Source organism: Aotus nancymaae, unplaced genomic scaffold (genome assembly GCF_030222135.1).
Source record: "Aotus nancymaae isolate 86718 unplaced genomic scaffold, 86718_ANA_hifiasm-v0.15.2.pri h1tg000036l, whole genome shotgun sequence".
NCBI classification, from domain to species: Eukaryota; Metazoa; Chordata; class Mammalia; order Primates; family Aotidae; genus Aotus; species Aotus nancymaae.
This window is the reverse complement of record NW_026988450.1, coordinates 6584414-6605058: the sequence shown is the minus strand read 5'-3', so window position 1 is coordinate 6605058 and position 20645 is coordinate 6584414. Positions and strand designations below refer to the sequence as shown.

At 44.9% G+C, this 20645-nt stretch overlaps 1 protein-coding gene across 2 annotated transcripts in view; it reads right to left on the bottom strand.

Moving 5' to 3' along the window:
* RP1 (RP1 axonemal microtubule associated) overlaps positions 1 to 19736 on the bottom strand; it is a 306195-nt gene extending 286459 nt beyond the window's left edge. The window contains exons 1-2 of one of the 2 annotated variants that reach the window (XM_012463767.3): positions 19650 to 19736; positions 15182 to 15361 (exon numbers count right to left, since the gene is read on the bottom strand). The gene's annotated coding sequence lies outside the window, so the exon portion shown is untranslated. Of the gene's footprint in view, positions 1 to 14765; positions 14957 to 15181; positions 15362 to 19649 lie in introns of those variants that run through there. The other variant, XM_012463766.3, reaches the window with a different exon arrangement.
* Positions 19737 to 20645: the final 909 nt, after the last annotated feature.

Sequence of the window (20645 nt, the reverse complement as noted above, 5' to 3'; positions counted from 1 at the left end):
TCTTAAGTATGTTATTAGACACTAACAAACAACTGTTTTGAAAATTGGTTATTTTGAAGATGAAAATGATACATTCAACCCATGCAAATTCTACCACCAGCAGCCCAGCAGAGTGGGACCAGCAAGGTGAGCCAGGAACGGTACCCTATCAGCAGAGGACCCACGTCCTGTGTGCTGGTCCATCTCTTGCAAGGAGTAGACATCGAGCACAGAAAAGTAGATCAAGCCAGGGATCTAGTGTTTTTCTTCTATGCAGAGGCAAGAACCACCTCCTATCTACAGATGACAATGAAGAGGAAAGGCACTTCAACAATTGATTTCTTTTCATAGTTGCATAGCTCTGCTCCTTAGAGGATTTTCCTGCTTTCAACATGAAAAGAACCACATAATCCAAAGGTTTCAGCCAAAAGGGTCTTCAGAGGTTACCTATTCCCAGCACTTTACAGAGAGTATGTTGCTATCCAGACAACTGACTTGCCTAGGGCCACACAGCTAATATGTGCTCAAACTTGAATTACTTCTAATTTCATAGGTTGGGTGATTTTAATTCAATTGTTGACAAAGTCACTTTCTCTACATAATTGTTCATTGATCCAGGAGATTAACTGAACTCCTGTGATTGGACTTCTTAGGGGATGTGCAGTCAAGTGGGTTTAAAGCCAGTCAGCTGAAACACCCTGTGCAGACCATGTTCCACACTTGGCAAGTAGCCCCATCACCCAGGCAGACGACCTCTTACTAACCATGGTTTTCCTCTGTCTTCCAGTTCCTGCTCACAAAGAGCAACCAATGAGAATACACCTGGGAAAATAACATGACCCCTTTATTCTATAAACCATGGGTGGGTAGGATCATCTTTCATCAGGGAGGATGAGGTGTTACAAACTAAGTCACTGTTTTGGGTCGAATTGGGTTCCTTAAGATATACTGAAGTCCTTCCCCCCAGTACTTGGGAATGTGACCTTATCTGCGAATAGATGACTTAACTTGAAGATGATCAAGTTAAGATGAGGTGGTTAGAGTAGGCTCTAATCCAATCACCAGTGTCTTTACAAAAAAGGGAAATTTGGCCAAGCTCAGTGGCTCACACCTGTAATTCCAGCACTTCGGGAGGCCGAGGCAGGCAGATCATGAGGTCAGGAGTTTGAGACCAGCCTGGATAACACAGTGAAACCCCATCTCTACTAAAAAAAAAAGAAAAGAAAAATTAGCCAGGTGTGGTGGCAAGCATCTGTAATCCCAGCTACTCGGGAGGCTGAGGCAGGAGAATTGCTTGAACCCGGGAGGCAGAGGTTGCAGTGAGAGATCATGCCACTGCACTCCAGCCTGGGCGACAAAGTGAGACTCTGTCTCAAAAAAAAAACAAAAAGGGAAATTTGGATACAGACACCCTCAGAGAGAGTGCGTGTGAAGATTGGACCATCGCTTCTTCAAACCAAGGAACACAAACAAAGGCCAGCAAACCACCAGGAGCTGGGGGGAGAAGCCTGGACAGATCCTCCCTCGCTGCCCTTAACAACCAACCCTGCTGACACCTTGATCTCAGACTTCCAGCCTGCGGAACTGGCAGACAATAAATTTCTGTTGCCTAACCAACCCAGTTTATGGTGCTTTGTTTGGCAGTCCTAGCAAACTAATCCTGTTGCCACATCTGAAAAGGAGGGCTTGAACTGATGGATCTTACCAGTCCTTCCAGCTGGTCTAAGTGGAACTGTCCATGGTGACGTGCAGGAGTGGGCTGCACAGGGGCTCTGAGCCCACTCCTGACCCTGAGAAACCTGACTGTGGTCATGGGAAGGAGGGGCCACATCTCTCAGACAAGAAACCTACTCATTAAGCACCTATGATGGGTTAGGCACCAGGACACAGCCATGAGCAGGAAGACACAGTCCCTGCCAAGGAGGACCCAGAGTTTCCCAGGAAGACCAGCTCTATACAAGTGACTGCAAGTGTGATGTATGCTGTGGAACAGAGGCCGTCCTGGGGAAATCAGTCTGTGGGCCAGGGGAGGCTTTCATAGGCCAATGAGGTTTACACAGAGACGGGGAATGGAGGCGAGGATTTAGTGCCCAATAGAGTAAGGAGGGGAGGGCACAGTGTGTGTGCTTTAGGCAGGGCCAGCACAGAGCTCACAGGGTCTGCCCTTTCTCTAAGGGTAGGGGCTGTCTAGACAAGCAGAAGGAGGAGAATGTCGGTCTGGCAACAGAAGGAGCAAGCATGTCCTGTGGGATGTGGTGACAGCCAGTCACAGCTGACAGGAGCCCTGCTGCCCACCTAGGCCACCAGTGCTGAGGAGGCAGTGATCACAGCCATGGCAGCAGCGCACGTTTCAAAAGAAACCTACACTTCCAGACTCACGGCATGAGTCACTTCCAAACTTCAAAGATATATTTAAGGCTTCTGTTGGGCCTGATGGCTGTCTTTCTGTTTTCTACTTAAAAATGGAGTCTAGCAGGCTGAAAAGAGAAATTATGAATAAGCATGTATTATTTAATCTAGACCACAAAGCTGGTTTTCCCTTCCAACACTTTTTGGTTGTTAGGTTTCTGTGAGAGTGTGTTCTGTGTGTTTGCTTTGTTTGTTTGAAAACAGCAAAGAACAGTTTGATTTAAAAAAAGTTTACATAGGCCGGGCACATGGCTCACACCTGTAATCCCAGCATTTTGGGAGGCCAAGGTGGGCACATCACCTGAGGTTGGGGGTTCAAGACCAGCCTGGTCAACATGGAGAAACCCTGTCTCTACTAAAAATACAAAAATTAGCCGAGTGTGGTGGCACACATCTGTAGTCCCAGCTACTTGGGAGTCTAAGGCAGGAGAATCACTTGAACCCAGGAGGTCAAGGTTGCAGTGAACCAAGATCACGCCACTGCACTCCAGCCTGGGAGACAGAATGAGACTCCATCTGAAAAAAAAAAAAAAAGTTTATGTAAAAGCAAAGACTGACAAAACACTAAATACCCATTCAGTTGGTTGCTGAAGAATGGAGACAGCATCCTGCCAGGGTGAATATTGTGATGCTGTCTTTCCTCCTCCCTCCCTCATGCCATCCCAGGAACACAGGCTCCTGGGTGGTTGGGTTTTCCACATCTAAGAGGAAGTGGCAGCACCAGGCTGCAGTGGCTGCCACACAGGGTACAAGTGTGTGGACATTCAAAGGAGCACGCAGAGTGGACAGGTCCAGATTCAAGGGGACAAGGCTCGTGATGTGGCTTCCCCCTCCCCACCCAGCACCCATGACAAGGAAGGTGGAAGAGGAGCTCACAGACTCCATTGTGGGGCACGTGCTGTCTCCATACTCCCACTTGTCCTCCAGGTATCAGGTGGAGACTGAGAGGGAACCATTCCTACACCAGCCTGTCTGTGTCCGCCTCCCTGTCTTACTGCCCCTGTGACTGGGCTTCTTTCTGACATCATGCAGTGCACCGTCTGTGATGATTAGTAATAGTTTACCAACTCTCTGTCCTGCTGGACTGTAATCTCCACAAGGTGGGGATAGTGTCCCTTTTGTTCATCGCCATGTCCCCGAGTCCTTAACACAGTGCCTGACAACCACCGGGCCCTCAATGAAGCTGTGGTGACAGCTTCCTATATTCATTACTTGGTGGAAAAACTGGGAAAACGTTCCAAAAGAAGATGCCTATGAAGCACATGGTGGACAGAGACAGTGAATATTTTTTCATTTGGGTGGCAGACTCACATTAACCAACCTCAAAGAGAATAATGTATAACATCAGAATGCCACTTTGTTCATCTTACAGTGGGAATCATAGCTGAATACTCAAGCCAATATGGCCCACTCATTCTTTCCCTGTACGTGGATCTACAAGGCAAGGCAAATTACAATCACAAGTTTATATAGTGAATGAGGAACGAAAATCAAATGCAAAATGGCATCATGCTAACATAGCCATGTATACCTATATCGATGACTGAGAAGCATTTCCCCTGAGACCCAAAGAATCTAAACCAATTCATTGAGAAGGCCTCTCGGTCAGAGTGGGCATACAGGTGGGGTGCCTTTGTGTGCTGTGTGCTTTCCCAGGCCCTCCATGACTGCTCCCCACTTCTAACTGACACATAATCTTCCTATAATTACTTAATCAACCAACCAGGACTTGCTCTCATGGGGATATAACTTTGGGCATTTTTCTTCTGCTCTTTTTTGCATGATTAATAAGAACAGGTAGTATTTTATTGAGTATGTAGTTGTGCCAGGCACGGAGCAAACCTCTTTACATACATGCACTTTTTAAAAATCCTCGCAGCAACCCCGAAACATAGGGATTTTCATTATCCTCATTTTACCGATGAGGAAACTGAGGGTTGGCAGTGTTAAATAACTTATTCTTGGTTGGTCATACAAAAAAACAAGGGGTGGAGCCATTTATAATGCCAATGATTTCCCAATTCACAAGGGAACTGGAGCCTTCTTCAGACTTTGTCCCATGTGGTGACTATGTGGAGGAAAGTGGAAGGATCCTCTGATTGTTCTCATTCATCACCAGAGCACTTGATTTTCATCTTATGATGTGCCTGGCACAGACTATGGAACTTGAAAGCATTTGTTTCACACCATTCGTGTTCACACCCAACTTCCTTAGGATAAAAGAGCACAAGGGTCTTAATGTCCTTGCCCAGAGTAAGTTGGTGTCAGCCAAAGATGTACTTATGCCAGCATTCTCTCTCCCAAGTCCCACACTTATCACACGAAAGGTACAGAAACTTCCTACCCTGTTTTTCAAGGGGGAAGATAAAATATCTTCAACAACATATCTCGAAATATCTCCAGAACAAAATAACTCAAGAACACTACCACCAGTTCTGGCCAATTGATCCAATTCAATTCAACAAATATATTTTGAGCAGTGTAGCAGGGATGGCTAGTTGTCTCTCAAAATGCATTGTTCCGGCAGGGCATGGTGGCTCACCCCTGTAATCCCAGCACTTTGGGAGGCCGAGGCAGGTGGATGAGGTCAGGGGTTCAAGACCAGCCTGGTCAACATAATGAAACCCCGTCTCTACTAAAAATGCAAAAAAATCAGCTGGGCATGGAGGCAGGTGCCTGTAATCCCAGCTACTCAGGAGGCTGAAGCAGGAGAATCACTTAAACCTGGGAGGCAGAGGTTGTAGTGAGCCGAGATCACACCACCACACTCCAGCCCGGGCGACAGTGTAAGACTCCGTCTCAAAAATAAAAAATACAAAAGCGTTCTTCCCTTCTTTTTAATAAAAGGATTCTGACCTTTTCCCCTAATCTATGCACATTTCCCAGTCTCTGTTGCAGCCACCTGTGACCATGTCACTGTTCCAACCACTGAACTGGAGGCAGTAGTGTCATGTGGTTCCTTCAGTAAGACTCATGAATAGAGAGAGGGTCCCCTTTCTCTCCCCTTTTCTTCCTTCCTGTTCTAGAATGTGGTTGAATGGCTGGAGCTCCAGCAGCCCTCATGGACCATGAGGTGACCTTGAGAATGGCAGCCAATCACAGCAGATGAAAAGATAAAAGTGGGCCGGGCGCGGTGGCTCACGCCTTGTAATCCCAGCACTTTGGGAGGCTGAGGCAGGTGGATCACGAGGTCAAGAGATCGCGACCATCCTGGTCAACATGGTGAAACACCGTCTCTACTAAAAATACAAAAAATTAGCTGGGCATGGTGGCGCATGCCTGTAATCCCAGCTACTCAGGAGGCTGAGGCAGGAGAATTGCCTGAACCCAGGAGGCAGAGGTTGTGGTGAGCCGAGATCACACCATTGCACTCCAGCCTGGGTAACAAGGGCAAAACTCTGTCTCAAAAAAAAAAAAAAAAAAGATAAAAGGGGTGAGGTTTTAGCACTGTAGGTCCACCATACCAGCCCTGGACTATATATTCACATTTTTTAATGAGAAAGAAATATGTGTGTCTGCTTTATATGCTTCTTTTGTTTGAAGCCAAAATTATCTGAGAGAAGCTCCTACTATGTGCCAAGCATTAGGCCAGAGACAAATCTTTCTCTACCTCCCCTAACCACAACACACACATAAACAAGAAAATAAATCATTTGGATGTATAGGCAAAGCCTGATCTAATGAGGTAATCACAATCACACCAATCACAAGTATTTCTTCCACAGATTTTAGAGAAGTGCTTCAGAGGACCCCAAAATTCCGTTACACGGTCTCAAATCTAGGCCTGTCTATGCCTTTAGGAGAGGTTTTCTACCGCATAAAAGAAGGGTGATTATTTTCCCCAGAACCTATAAAGTGAGGTTCAGCTTCCCATTGCTTACTGCTTTTAAAGTCCATTACACTGAAAAATAATGATCTCAAAACCAATAGGAGTGTTTTTTTCTTCTCTATCTCACCTGCTAAAAAGTAAAGTTCTAGAAGCCGGCATACCTTTATTTTTACTTTACTTTTCCTCAGGAAGTCTCATAATAATAAGTGAAACTCCTGTGACTTTGATGAGATTTGAATTATGCTGTAAAAATAAAGCCTTTTGTAGTTTCCTGAAAGGTATTGGGCTCTGAAACTGTAAAAAGGACGCCTAGATACTGATGCCCAGGTTAAATTGGCGCATTTACCAGAATATAATGAAAGCCCTTTGCTGATGGATAACAGTGCATATTCCGCGATTGAGAGACTAATAAACATGTCAAATAGGCATTTGGATGAAAGAGACAAAATAGTTGCCTATATTGAAGAGTTTTTCTTTTAAAAGTTTTCTTTGAGCCGGGCGCGGTGGCTCACGCCTGTAATCCCAACACTCTGGGAGGCCAAGGCGGGTGGATCACGAGGTCAAGAGATCGAGACCATCCTGGTCAACGTGGTGAAACCCCATCTCTACTAAAAATACAAAAAATTAGCTGGGCATAGTGGTGCGTGCCTGTAATCCCAGCTACTCAGGAGGCTGAGGCAGGAGAATTGCTTGAACCCAGGAGGCGGAGGTTGCGGTGAGCCGAGATCGCGCCATTGCACTCCAGCCTGGGTAACAAGAGCGAAACTCCGTCTCAAAAAAAAAAAAAAGTTTTCTTTGGACAAGCAAAAGTCAAATAGACTTTTGAGCTACAGAGACTTGAGTGTTCAAATCAGCTATACAAACATCATGGAACACCCAGGGCTCAGGGTGAGCCCAGAATGCAGCCGGGACTTGCAAGTGAATTGGTTGGCTCTGTTTTTCCAGGCTTCACACCAGGCTCCCTGCCATCAGGGAGGTTCAGAGTTCATGACTCACCTCACTGCCTGCCTCAGCTGGCTCCACACAGCGCACCCTGGGCCTGGGTATCATCCGACCTTTTAATGATTTCTAATTCAACACGCTTTAAAGTAGTTTTGTCTCTGGGTTACTATTATTGGTTTGAGCCCTTTGTGAATAATCTGCCAGCATTAAATATCTTTTTTTTCTTTTACTTCCAAATGACTAGGGTGGAGGCCCAGGGTCTGGTGGTAGCAGTGGCTCTGAGCTTAGCTGGGAGCCACTGTCTGTAGCTCTCCTTGGCCAGCCTCAGGTTACAAAACCACAGCTTATGCTGGAGAAAAATAACTAACCCACTAAGACAACCCTCAGAGAAGCAGCTGGAAGGAGAGAGCCACCAGGTAGAGATTCTAAAATCAGATGGCTTTGACTTGCCTGACCCATGCCTCTACCCACTCCTTCCTGCAGGGAGAAGGAAATGAAAGGGGTGGGGCTTTACCCTGTGAGGTCCTTCACGCCCCTCAGAGGACACAGCCCCAAAGTGATTTGGAAGGAGTCAATGCAGAGGGCTTATCATTAAACTTTAAGCCCCACCTACCTCTAGAATAGCTTGGGGTCAGCTCACTGCCTTCTGAAGCAGGCTTTGAGTCTTCCCAGCTCCCTCTCTCATCAGGATGACCATAAGTTTGGAGTGGAGAGAAGCTGAAGTTTGTTCTTATTAAACAGGAAGATGTTAAGGGTTGAACTGTGCCCCCGTCCAGCTTCACTCTCATTTCCCCCAGCTCCACTCCTGAGCCAGATTCATATGTTGAAATCCAAGCCTCAGCTCCTCAGAATGTGACCTTATTTAGAAAAGAGTCATTGCCCATGTGATTGGCTAAGACGGGGTCATCTTGGAGTGGGGTGGGCCCCGAATCCAACTGGGCCGTGTCCTTAGAAAAGGGGAAATTGGGACACAGACACAGGGAGAACACCATTGTGAAGACGAAGGCAGAGACGGGAGCCATGTTCTCCCAAGCAAGGAACACCACAGATGGCCAGCAAACCCACAGAGTGGGGAGAGGCCTGGACAGAGTCCCCCCCAGAGCCTCGGGAGGAGCCAAGCCTACCAACACCTTGATCTCAGCCGTCCGGCCTCCAGACGGTGAGACGATCACTGTCTGCTGTTCACACCGCACAGTCTGTGGTGCTTTGTTCCAGTATCCCTAAAAGTCTAATGCAGAAAGTAAGTCTGATGAGAGACCAGGCCAGTCAGAACCCAGAGCCCTCCAAGCCCCGCTCTCCGCCCCCAGAGAGTAACAGTGAGGGCCCTGTTTCTCACAAACCCTAACCACATGTGGGCTATTGATGAACCCTGACGATTCTCTCTCATCATGCCCCTCTGTGGCAGAGTGAGGCAATCCCGGTGTCTGGGTGGATCTTTAAGAGCTAATGGACTAGTGTAAAGGGCTGTGGGCCAGCTAAGATTTTGTTGTTATTGTTGTTGTTGTTGTTGTTGTTTTTTGAGATGAAGTCTCACTCTGTCACCCAGGCTGAAGTGCAGCGGCACGATCTCAGCTCACTGCAACCTCTGCCTCCCGGGTTCAAGCAATTCTCCAGCCTTCGCCTCCTGAGTACTGGGATTACAGGCACTCACCACCACACCCAGCTAATTTTTGTGTTTTTAATAGAGGCAGGGTTTTGCCCTGTTGGCCAGGCTGGTCTCAAACTCCTGACCTCAGTTGATCTGCCTGCCTCAGCCTCCCAAAGTGCTGGGATTACAGGCATGAGCCACCGTGCCCGGCCCCCAGCTAAGGTTTTGCTACTTGCTCTTCAGCTCTATGGCTGTCTTCCTGGACCTTGCACACTGAGCAGATCATAGCAGATCATAGGTACACACTTCTCTCCAGGACATCCCTAAAAGCACACACCCCACAGAAATTCTCTGTCTCTGCCACCTGTAAATGCCATCCAGCTGACATACTCCTGTCTGTTCACACCTTCCCTCTGAGAAGCTGGAGTTCCCCTACATTCCGGAAGATGTATACCCCCAGGTTATTTAAATCAACAACCGTGCCAACTCTGCTGGCTTCTCAGTGGGCTCTTTCCCTCCTCAAAGAGACCGGACTAGGAAATTCACATCTCTCACCATTGGGAATCAGTCAGTTGAGTAGGGCCTTGAGTCCAATAAAACTGGCTTGCTCAAAATGGGTGGTATTCGTAACTATGGAAAAACAGAATTCTAAAGTTCAGAGTGGAAACGGCTGCAATTTTTCTCTAACCCCAAAGCACAGCCTCTCTGCTTATTCAGTGTGTGTCAGAGAGTCAGCTGCTTCTGTGAGACTGTTTTTGTCATTCTGTGAAAAGGGACTGAAACAGTCACTGAGAATCATGAAGGTGCCATTGGACAATGGCAACAGTTAACACTCACTAAACACCTTGTATTGTCACAACAACCCTCCGAGCTCAGTACTTCCACTCTCTGTGTTTTACCCAAAGGAAACTGCATTGTGCAGAGCTCAGTCACTCGCCCACATTTGCATGATGAAGTGCTGGATCTAGGTTTCCAGCCCAAGCCCTGGCTCCAGAGTCCTCACCTCACCCCTCTGCATGAAATGAGCTCAGTACCTGCACCCGGTAGGCACCCATAATTAGTGACATTCATTTTAGTGGCATCCTCAGACCCTGCAATGACCAAAAGAAGGAAAGCCATCTAGTGAAAAAGCTTACATTAAGAAAGCCCTCTAGAGACTGAAGACCACCACTGTCACGGCATCTGTCCACTGTGCTGACCAGTCCTGACAATCCTGGGATCATGAATACTAGGACAGAAACAGAGGCTGCCAAGTCTCACCTAGAGAAGATCTGGGTTGGGCAACAGCTCTGCAGTGGGCTCTCACACCAGCATAACTTGAAATAGCTCCTGGGATGAGCTTCCTCACATTTCTAAGGAAATAGCTAACATTCCTGCTGACACAGATTAGTCCTTTGCTGCTACTTCCATTTGTTAGACAAATGTATTGAGCTTTGGGGCCAAGGTGGGAAGATTTTGGTTGTCAAAAACAAATAGTAGGCCAGGCATGGTGGCCCATACCTATAATCCCAACACTTGGGAGGCCGCGGCAAGAGAATCACTTGAGCCCAGCAGTTTGAGACCAGCCTAGGCTACATAATAAGATCTCATCTCTGCAAAAAAAAAAAAAAAAAAAAAAAAAGTCTGACACAGTGGAGTGTACCTGTAGTCCCAGCTATTCAGGAGGCTGAGGCAGAAGGATCACTTGAGCCCAGGAATTTGAGGCTGCAGTGAGCTATGATCACACCACTGCATTCCAGCCTGGGAGGAACAAGACCCCATTGCAAAAAAAAAAAAAACAAAAACACTACACACACACATAGACACACAAATAGTAATAATATCTGACACTTGTAAGCCATTCAAAATGTGCTGGTCTCTTAAGTATCAAACACCTCTGCAAGGGAGATAATTTATTTACATCATATATATGGACATGGGCACACAGTGAGGTAACTGAGCCGAGAAGATGAGACGGTCCCTGACTCACTGACCTCCACTCACTGCCAGACTTTCCTTCTGTGAGAGGCTCTCTTTGAGGAGCCCATAACAGAGTCAGCATGTCTCTGAGGAATTTCCTGTGTGGTCAAGGGAACAAGAAGCCCCAGGATCTCCTCCCTCTGGGCCTGTTCCCAATCTCAGATCTCCTTAGGAAGCCACCAGCAGCCAGAGTGGAGCCTGAGGCCAGGAAGCCGACCCCAAGGGCTGACTCTTCTGCTCTGGGGTGAGGGGAAAACAAATTATGTTTTCCTCTCTCTCTGAAGAGCTGACTTAGGCTTAAGGGACAGATAATAGGATGTAAACTTAAGAGTAAGCCTCTGCAGTCATTACTGGGACATCTTTGAGTGTTGTAGGACTTGGGCCTACCAGGGGCCTCAGTAAAGGGTCCATATGCCCTGCCTGCTTGATGAGCAACTGTATTACCCATTCAGGGCAAAGCCTGTAGAAACGGAAGGCAGTTACCAGTCTCCATGGTCTCGGTAGAGAACTCTCTGGGGAATTTCAAAGACCTTTGGAAAACTGCTTTGTTCTTCCATGTGAAAGAAGATGCCATCTGTCTAACATCTACTAGGAAAATGTTTTTTTGATCAATTAATGTTGAAATCTTATGTGATAATTATAAACTTATAGTAATACTTCACCAACCCTAATATCACTTAAAATATTTCTTTTTTTTTTTTTCTGAGGCTGAGTTTCGCTTTTGTCACCCAGGCTGGAGTGCAGTGTCATGATCTCAGCTCACTACAACCTCTGCCTCCTGGGTTCAATCGATTCTCCTGCCTCAGCCTCCCGAGTAACTGGGATTACAGTCACCCGCCACAACGCCCAGCGAATTTTTGTATTTTTAGTAGAGATGGGGTTTTGCCATGTTGGCCAGGCTGGTGTCAAACTCCTGACCTCAGGTGATTCACCCACCTCGGCCTCCCAAAGTGCTGGGATTACAGGCGTGAGCCACCACACCCGGCCTACTTAAAATATTTATTTTAACTTATTCTAGAGACCGGTTTATATGCCAAATGTTATTACAACCTCAGGCAGGTATTCTCTGAAAAGTCAGGTAGCTTCAGATGTGACTCATGCAGTTTAGTTAAAGCAATCATTGATCAGTCTTCACTTTTTTAATGAAAAGTGTTGTCCCATATTCATATTCATTAGTTTCACATGTGAACCATAGCTTTGACATGAAATTTTAAATTCTGAGTTTTTATCATTTGAGTAATAGCAAAGCTGCTGGGTTTTTAAAGGTTGATTCATTTTAAATTACTTAATTTTAACTGTCAGGATCTCTTCTTTCTCTAGACAAGTTTGGGGACCATCCATTCATTTGACAGCCTTTCATATTCCTTCTGTAGGTAAGGTACTTTGTTGTGGTAAGTGACATTTATGTTAATGTCCCTGAAATATTATAAAAATTTGAAATACCTTCTCAAGGAAGAACAAAATTATTTTCATTTCTGTTTTACTATATTTCCATTGAGTGTTGTTATTGTATGCATGATATCACAGTATTAATTCATATATTATCAGGATATGTAATTAACTGAAATACGATGTTCACCAATCATGTATAGAAAGAAGTCCATTCATAGAATGTTCCAGCAATTATGCTTGTTATTGATCTTTCTTCTGTTAGATTCTTTTTTAAGTGAGCCAACCTAGAATAAAAGAATCCAAGGGCAAAAGTTTGCACACTGCCAGTTAATCATCTGAAAAGCCACAACTCACTTTTTGACAAGCTGACCATCCGTGGTGTTCAGTTTCTCTATGACTTGGCCAGTTAAGTCATGCCTGCCAGACTTCTCTAGTATTTCCTTGTACTGGAGGAATCCGTCAGCCGTGGTAATGCCCAGGTCTTGATTGTGTTTACAAGTTTCTAAGGGTGCTGTTTTGCTTTTCTGTTTTGTTGCTATTAAATGGTTCTAAGATACTAAATAAAGTAAATAGAAACTAAACACCTATTGCTGTGGGGTCAATGACAAGTAATGTAAACAATTACTTTGTTTACTTGGAATCCGACTTTAACATTTAAAATATATGAACTCTGACCAAAAAGAAGGAAAATTATTTCACAGTATATTCTCGTGAAAGTATTATGCCATTAATTTTGAATTTACCAAATGAAATAAGGAGGTTTAATAGGCTTTAGTTAAGAAGCTGTAGTAGTAGAAGCTTTTGGTGGATTTGCTTTTCATGTATAGGGTCAGAGTGACAGACCCCCTTCTGAGGAACCAGGTCTCCCAGGGTGGCACATCCAGGGACCGCCCCCCCCCACTATATCCCCCAGTTCCACACGTTTACACTGTGTGGCCTTTCCCCATTGGCTATGGCCTCCCTAGCATCCAGATCCTGTGTCACATCCCCTGAGGCTGCAAAGTGCCACCTGTCTCCAGTGCTGAGGGGAGCGAGAGAGCAAGGCCCCTGCCTGCATCCCAAATATGGAGGCTCCAGTCCAGGCCCCACCTAAAGCCATCAGATGCTATTGACATAGAGATGACCCTAAATGTGCTGCAGGCCATGTGGGTCTCCCTGCTTGGGTGACATTGGCCTGTCAGATCTAGAGCAAATAAGATCCGTTTCTACGCTGACTGCTCACAACGCACTAAGCACTGTATGTCGTGGCCTTACACAGCCACACTGTTATTCCCAACCTACAGATGTAGAAACGGAAACTTAGGTGAATAAGCTGCACGGGATGAACCTGTGCAGGAGGTGTTCTGAACCACTGCACAACACTGCCTCCCTCTCAGAAACCTTAGGGACCGGTGACCTGCTTCTCACTTATAAACCAGTGACATTGTGTCGGGGAGTGTGGAAGAGGGGACGCAGTGCTGAGTGAGTTACCAGGGGGCTTCTCGCCTGCACCGTCGGCACCTGCACTAAGACTTCGGGCCTGCCCCCACGTCCGCATCCTTACATGAGAAAGGAGGACTCGGTAGGCCTGTTGTTCCTCCCAGCTCCAGCTTTCTAGCAGCAGGCGTGTGAATGCCTGCACAGCAGTCAGAACAGCTGGTACCTTAACTGAAATGAAAGCAAACTTCCACTTGACCTGCTGAGAAAAAAGATCTCAAGTAATAACTGACGTCCTGAGTGTGTTCACTTAGAATATCTCACCCAACTTCTCCGTCCCCAACAATCCTAGGGGTGGAGGTCCCGACCCTCACATCAAGAGGAACTCGGAGGCGCTTGGATGCAGTCACGCCCCCAGGAGGAGCTGAGTTCAAACCAGACCCACCCCCACCCCCCGCCTCCACAGCCCAAGCTCATGCCATGATGCCCTGAAGCTTCTCCTCTCAAGCTGTATTTTGCCGGCTGCTCATATGCTTGTGGCTTGACAGTTACTAGTTCAACGTGAAAAAATCACAGTCTCAACAATATGAGAAATTAATATCTAAGTTAGAAACCACAGAGTCCTATTAAACTTCTTCTCCTAGTTGGGGACTGAGTCCCTAAATATGTCCCCACTGCACCTCATCTCCTCCATACTGTTTTTACATTCTTTGCTCGTGGACCTTCTCAGTCTCTGATAGTCATCCTTTACCAGACTGTCTCCACAGCCTCCTAACCGGTCTTCCTGCTTACAGTCAGTCCTGCCCTCACGTGACCCACTCTCTTCGTCTCTGGAAAACCTAAGAAGGATCATATTATTCCTCTGTTTATCAGCCTCCAGGGGATCCCCCAGGCCTTAAAGATCAAATCACGAGTCCTATACATGGCCCACATGTACAAGCCATGAGGACATTTGTCCAAACTCCCCCTCGAAGCTACAATACCTTACAAATATCTGCAAAAATGCCTCACAGGAAAAAATGGTTCACTCACCTTCCCCACAGCAAGCAAGATCCAAAGTTATTTAGTGCAGGCCTTCCCTGCTTGCTTTACAATCTTTGGCATATTTTCCATACCATTAAGCAAGCTTCCACATTTAAATAAAAGTTAAAGATATCCTCCCTTTTAACACCCTAATTATAAAAACTGAAATTTTCGTTATCATTCCCTATTTTAAAAAGGCAAGGAGAAAAGCAAACACATATGTTTTACCTGTAATTTCCAAAATGTTTGCAGCAACTCCTCAGTTGCTTCCAGAATATCTTAATGAAGACAGCTGGAGTTTGGAAGAGTGAAGAGGCTGATGGACCTGTGAGCCTGGTGCTCAGATGCTGCCTACGAGTGAACCTTCCTCTATTTGTACTGGACCAAGGGAACGGCGATGTTTGCCGGGTCACCTGGATTATCAGCAGTGACTACAAACACTTCACAGAACTCCCAAACCACACGTTGACAAAGAAGAGAACTAGCCTGGAGTCATGAGCGTTGCTGTGCTTCTCATTCTGTGAAGACCTGCAGACTACAGCAAGCAAGTGAAATAGCAAACAAAATAACCTACTTTGTTCTCGTTCTAACCAGTCGATATTTTGTGGCATATTATGAGGCATGGAAACATAGGAGCTTTTCACCTTATTTTGAAGTTGACCGTTTTCACTATTTGTCTGGACACGTATGCGTCTGTTTAGTTCTGGAGAAGTATGTGTTTGTTTAGTTCAACACCGTGAAGTGGAGGTCACGTCCCCATAAAGAGCAGATTGGATCCGTTCAACAAACATTTGCCCAGTGTCTGTGCTCTTTAGAATATGAACCTGAAACAAAGAAACAAAACGAAACTGATTTCCAAGAATTCTCAAGCCAGTTATCCTTTGTACAGTGACAACCACCAGGAAGCGTGTATTCTCTCTACTTTTTATTCATTCTTTCGACAACCACACAAACATTAGGCTAAGCGCAGCCGGGCACTGCGCCGAGGGAGGCCGGGGCTGGGAGGGTGATACATGCATCAAATCACCCAAGGTCCTCATTGCCTTAATTTTGGTCACCAGGACCCTGGGTAAAGTCTCAAATTAAAAAAAAAAAAAAAGTTTTATTGAGGCATAATGGACATACAGTAAGTCCTCACTTAATATTGTTGATAATTTCTTGGTAACTACAACTTCAAGCAAAACGACGTGTAACAAAACCAATTTTCCCATAAGTTGATTGATACAAACAAGAGTCAAGTTCCTGCTGCATATTTTTGGTCACAAAAACATCACCAAAATTCTAAATAAAGACTTCAACACTCCTAATATTAGCCATTGAAATAAATGTGAAATGTATATGCATTTAAGAAAGAGTAATAAGAACAAGTAAAATATGTACCCAAGTTTTGCTAAATCAGCAGTCACGACGGTTGAAATGGTGGTAGGTTAAATTAAGGAATAAATGTTTGCAAAGTGAAAATTGTCAGGAGCACCTCCTCCCACCTCGCAGCCTGAAAACCATCACAAATGTGACAGGTTTCCAAAACACTTTCACTCACATTGTTTATTGTCATGCATTTGTATGATTATCGAGATTTTACAATATTTTTATAATCAACTTTTATTCATTCATTCATTTTCCAACCCATAGCTTTTATTCATTCTTTCACTTATTTTCCAAGCTGTAACTTTTTTTTTTTTTGTACTTTAGGTTCTGGGGTACATGTGCAGATCATGCAGGATTGTTGCATAGGTACATACATGGCAAGGTGGTTTGCTGCCTCCATCCCCCTGTCACCTATATCTGGCATTTCTACCCATGTTATCCCTCCCCAACATCCCCACCCCCCCGTCCCTCCCCTACCATCCCAACACACCCCAGTATGTGATGCTTCCCTTCCTGTGTCCATGTGTTCTTATTGTTCAACACTCGCCTATGAGTGAGAACATGCGGTGTTTGATTTTCTGGTCTTGTGTCAGTTTTCTGAGAATGATGGTTTCCAGATTCATCCATGTCCCTACAAAGGACACAAGCTCATTGTTTTTTATGGCTGCATAGTATTCCGTGGTGTATATGTGCCACATTTTCCTTGTCCAGTCTATCATCGATGGATACCAAGCTGTAACTTTTATTCATTCATTCATTCATTTTCCAACCCACTTGTTCCAGTTCAGGGTCGCAGGTAGCTGAGTGTATCCTAGCAGCTCAGGGCACAAGGCAGGACTCACCAAATACCATCCCAGGCAGGGCACACTCACACACCCACACTCATGCGCTGGGACCACGTAGACACGCCACTTCACCTGACATGCACAGCTTTGGCTTGTGAGAGGAAACCAGAGGACCCAGAGAAAACCCCCACAGATATGGAGGAAACATGCAAAATCCACACAGACAGTGGCCCTGGCTGGGAATGCGTTATTTTTTCCTCAGCAACATTAAAACGAAACAGGTTCTTATTAGAGGACCTGCTATATGAGGAACCACAAATATTTACTCTATATAATTTGATGATGTCTTATGCATACACAAAGAAACTATTATCACAATCAAGGTAATAGACATAGCCGACACCTCCCAAAGTCTCCTGTGTGTCTTTATTGTTTTGTTTGTTTTTATGGTAAGAACACTTAACATGAGATCTACCGTCTTAATAAATTTTAGAGTACAAAATTCCACATTGTTAACTATAGTCACTGTGTTGTAGAGCAGATCTCTAGAACATATTCATGTTGCATAACTGAAACTTGATACACTTTGAACAGCATCTCGCCATTTCTCCTCCTCTCATCGCCTGGCAATCACCATTCTGCTCTCAGCTTCTATGAGTCTGACTACTTTAGAAGCTATCAAGCAGTAGTTTTCCCTCTGTGTCTGGTTTATTTCACTTAACGAAACGTCCTCTAGGTTCATCCATGTCATTGCAAGAGCATGATTTCCTTCTTCTTAAAGGCTGAAAGTAGTCATGTATTTTATAGATAGAGAGATAGATAGATAGATAGATAGATAGATAGATAGATAGATAGATAGATAGATCACATTTCCTTTATTCATTCACCCATTTGTGGACACTTAGGTTGTTTTCACTTCTTGGCTATCGTGAATAATGCTGCTGTGAACATAGGAATACCGATATCTCTTCAAGATCCTAATTTCAATTCCTTTGGATATATGCCGTGTAATAGGCTTGCTAGTTCTGTTTTTAATTTCTGTGGGTACACAAGTGTATATAGGATACATGAGATGTTTTGTATTTTTAATTTTCTGAGGAATCTCTGCACTATTTTCCATAGCTGCTGTACCATTTTACATTCCCACCAACAGTATACAAGGATTCTAGTCTCCCCACATCCCCACCAACACTTGCCGTCTTCTGGTTTTTTTGTTTGTGTGTGTGTTTTGTTTTTTCTTTTGAGGTGGAGTTTCGCTCTTGTTGCCCAGGCAGGAGTCCAATGCACAATCTCAGCTCACTGCAACCTCCACCTCCCAGGTTCAAGTGATTCTCCTGCCTCAGCCTCCCTAGTAGCTAGGATTACAGGTGCCTGCCACCACACCCAGCTAATTTTTTGTATTTTTAGTAGAGATGGGGTTTCACTATGTTGGCCAGGCTGGTCTAGGACTGATCTCAGGCGATCCACCTGCCTCTGCCTCCCAAAGTGCTGGGATTACAGTAGTGAGGCACTGTGCCCAGCTCCTGTTTTGTTTTTTTTTTTTTTTTAAGCCATCTCAGCATGAGTGAAATGGCATCTCGTTGTGGTTTTGATTTGCATTTCTTTGAGGATCAGTGATGTTGAGCATCTTTCAATGTACCTGTTGGCCATCTGTATGTCTTCTTTTAAGAAATGTCTGCTCTAATCCTTTTTTAAATCAAGGTATTTGGTTTTAGTCTATCGAATTGTGGTCTCATATTGATTTTAATGTTTAGAGCAAAAGTGTAATCTGCTTGGTTTCCTCCTCAATGCAGAAAATACCCTCTTTGTGAAGTGGAACACACAAAAAGTAAATTTCCTTCAAATATGATCTTAGAACGTCAACTATAGAGAAGAAGAAATTCTTTCTCCAGGAACCCCTGCCTTTTAAAACACCTACTGTTTCTTGACAAGTCAAGCAGCAGCGGGCAGGATGGTGCAGTGGGGAAATGTACGGCTGACCAGCTGGAAATCTGAGTCTGATGCCATTCTAGCTGGAAGTCTTTTCCCCTCACCTGGCTATGGTTAACTTATCTGCAAAGTAAGGAGCTGGACTGGATGGGCTTTCCTGCATCTAGCATTTTCTTTCACTCCATATTTTTGTGTACCTTTGAGGTCAGGAGTTTGAGATCAGCCTGGCCAACATGGTGAAACTCAGTCTCTACTAAAACTGTACAAAAATTAGCCAGGCATGGTGGCATGCACCATACCAGATACTGTGTTAGGTGCTTAAAAAAAAGCAAAGCTCACTAACCTGTTTAAGTGTACTGAAAGAACTACCAAAACTAGGTATGAGAATTCTGTTCTAAGAGTTAACCTCAGTATGAAGTGCCACAGACAGTGAATGAACGAATATGCTATCCAGGACTACAGTGAAGTTCCAGTATCTCTAAGAGCCACTTCACTCTCAAATATGATCAAAGGCTGCCCAAGTGTCTGGATTTCACATTGGGTAGTAGAAAGTTGAGCAGCAAGATTAATATATTTTAACCACTGCAGCTTCATTTGGAACCTTCCCACACGCAGCCCCAACTCAAAGCCACAAAGATAGCACGATCAAAAGTAATCATCCTTTCTCCCCACAACTTCTGCAACTTCAATTTTTGCATTTTGCTTTGGTGGCTCTGTTTTGCTCCCAGGTTTCCCAACCAAGTAACCTTTGAGTCACACTCAACCCCTCTCTCCCCTTTCCTTCCTGAATTTAATAAGCTACCAACAAATCTGCCATGACCCACTCCAACAAAAGCCTTCCTTCTGCAACCACAGTGCAGACCTCTATTGTTACAGCTGCCTGTCCCCCGGGGAATTCCAGCTGCAGGCGTTCCTTGGGGACCCCGTGGAAAACTGGAAAGGAACTGTTGAAGCCTTTCACTGCCTGTTTTCCCGACTCCCATGGCCAGGGAGGGAGGGGGGAGGGAACCCACGGGCAAGTGCTTCCTACCAGTTCAGTGCCGCCAGGAACCGGGGCTTTCCCACAAGGCCGGGCCAGGTTCTAGGCAGAGAAGCGTCTGCATTCCGAGGCGCAGTCTGGGCTGGAGCCTGTCACCACCCTTCAAATCCCTTTGAAGCTGGGCAAAAATCCTGCCAACGCCAAGCTTGAGAGCTCCTCCGCTTAACCTGGGAGGGGCTGTTTCCTGCCTGCCTTTCACAGCCTCTCACAGGAGGGAGGTGCAGTCATAATCATTCTACAGGATTCTCACTTTAGACCCCAAAATCTAAAAATGCAAGAAAAATAAGCTTTATAAGAAATAACCCATCAGATTGACCAAGACCTATTTAATGCTGAAAAATTATTCTACTAACTCAGAGACCTATTATCATAATATATATATACACACACACATATATATACATATATACACATATACACTTATATATACATACATATACATATAAACTATTTAGACACCCGTTTCCCTTAAAGTCATGTTAAACATTCTCAGTTTCTTAAATAATTTCAGACACTTCCCTGCCTTCACTGTCCTCTGAACACAGTCTGGTTTATTAATTTCTCTTGAAATATTATACCCAGGAGGAAATGCAGGATCCCTGATGGTGCCTTACAGGTGAGCTTTTTGTCCCCACGTTGCAGCATTTTCATATATTGACCTGGGATAAAATCCTTACTTCTTTTTCACATGTACTGCTCCCAAGTCAGAGTCTTCTGTTCTGGACTAAGGGAATTGGGTTTAAAAGCTTTTGTTTGTGTTTTTGTTTTTGAGGAGAATCAGAGAACATTAGAATGAAAGTCTGTAGAAATTGCTGGTACGTGTTTTCAAGTCATGGGTTATTTAGCTCATTCATGGGCCATGAAATCAATTTAAGTAGGTCACTGTTATGGACTAAATGCTTGGATCCCCCAACTTCCAAATTCATATATTGAGGTCCTAATCCCCAATATGATGGCATTAAGACGTGGGGTCTTTGGGAGGTGACT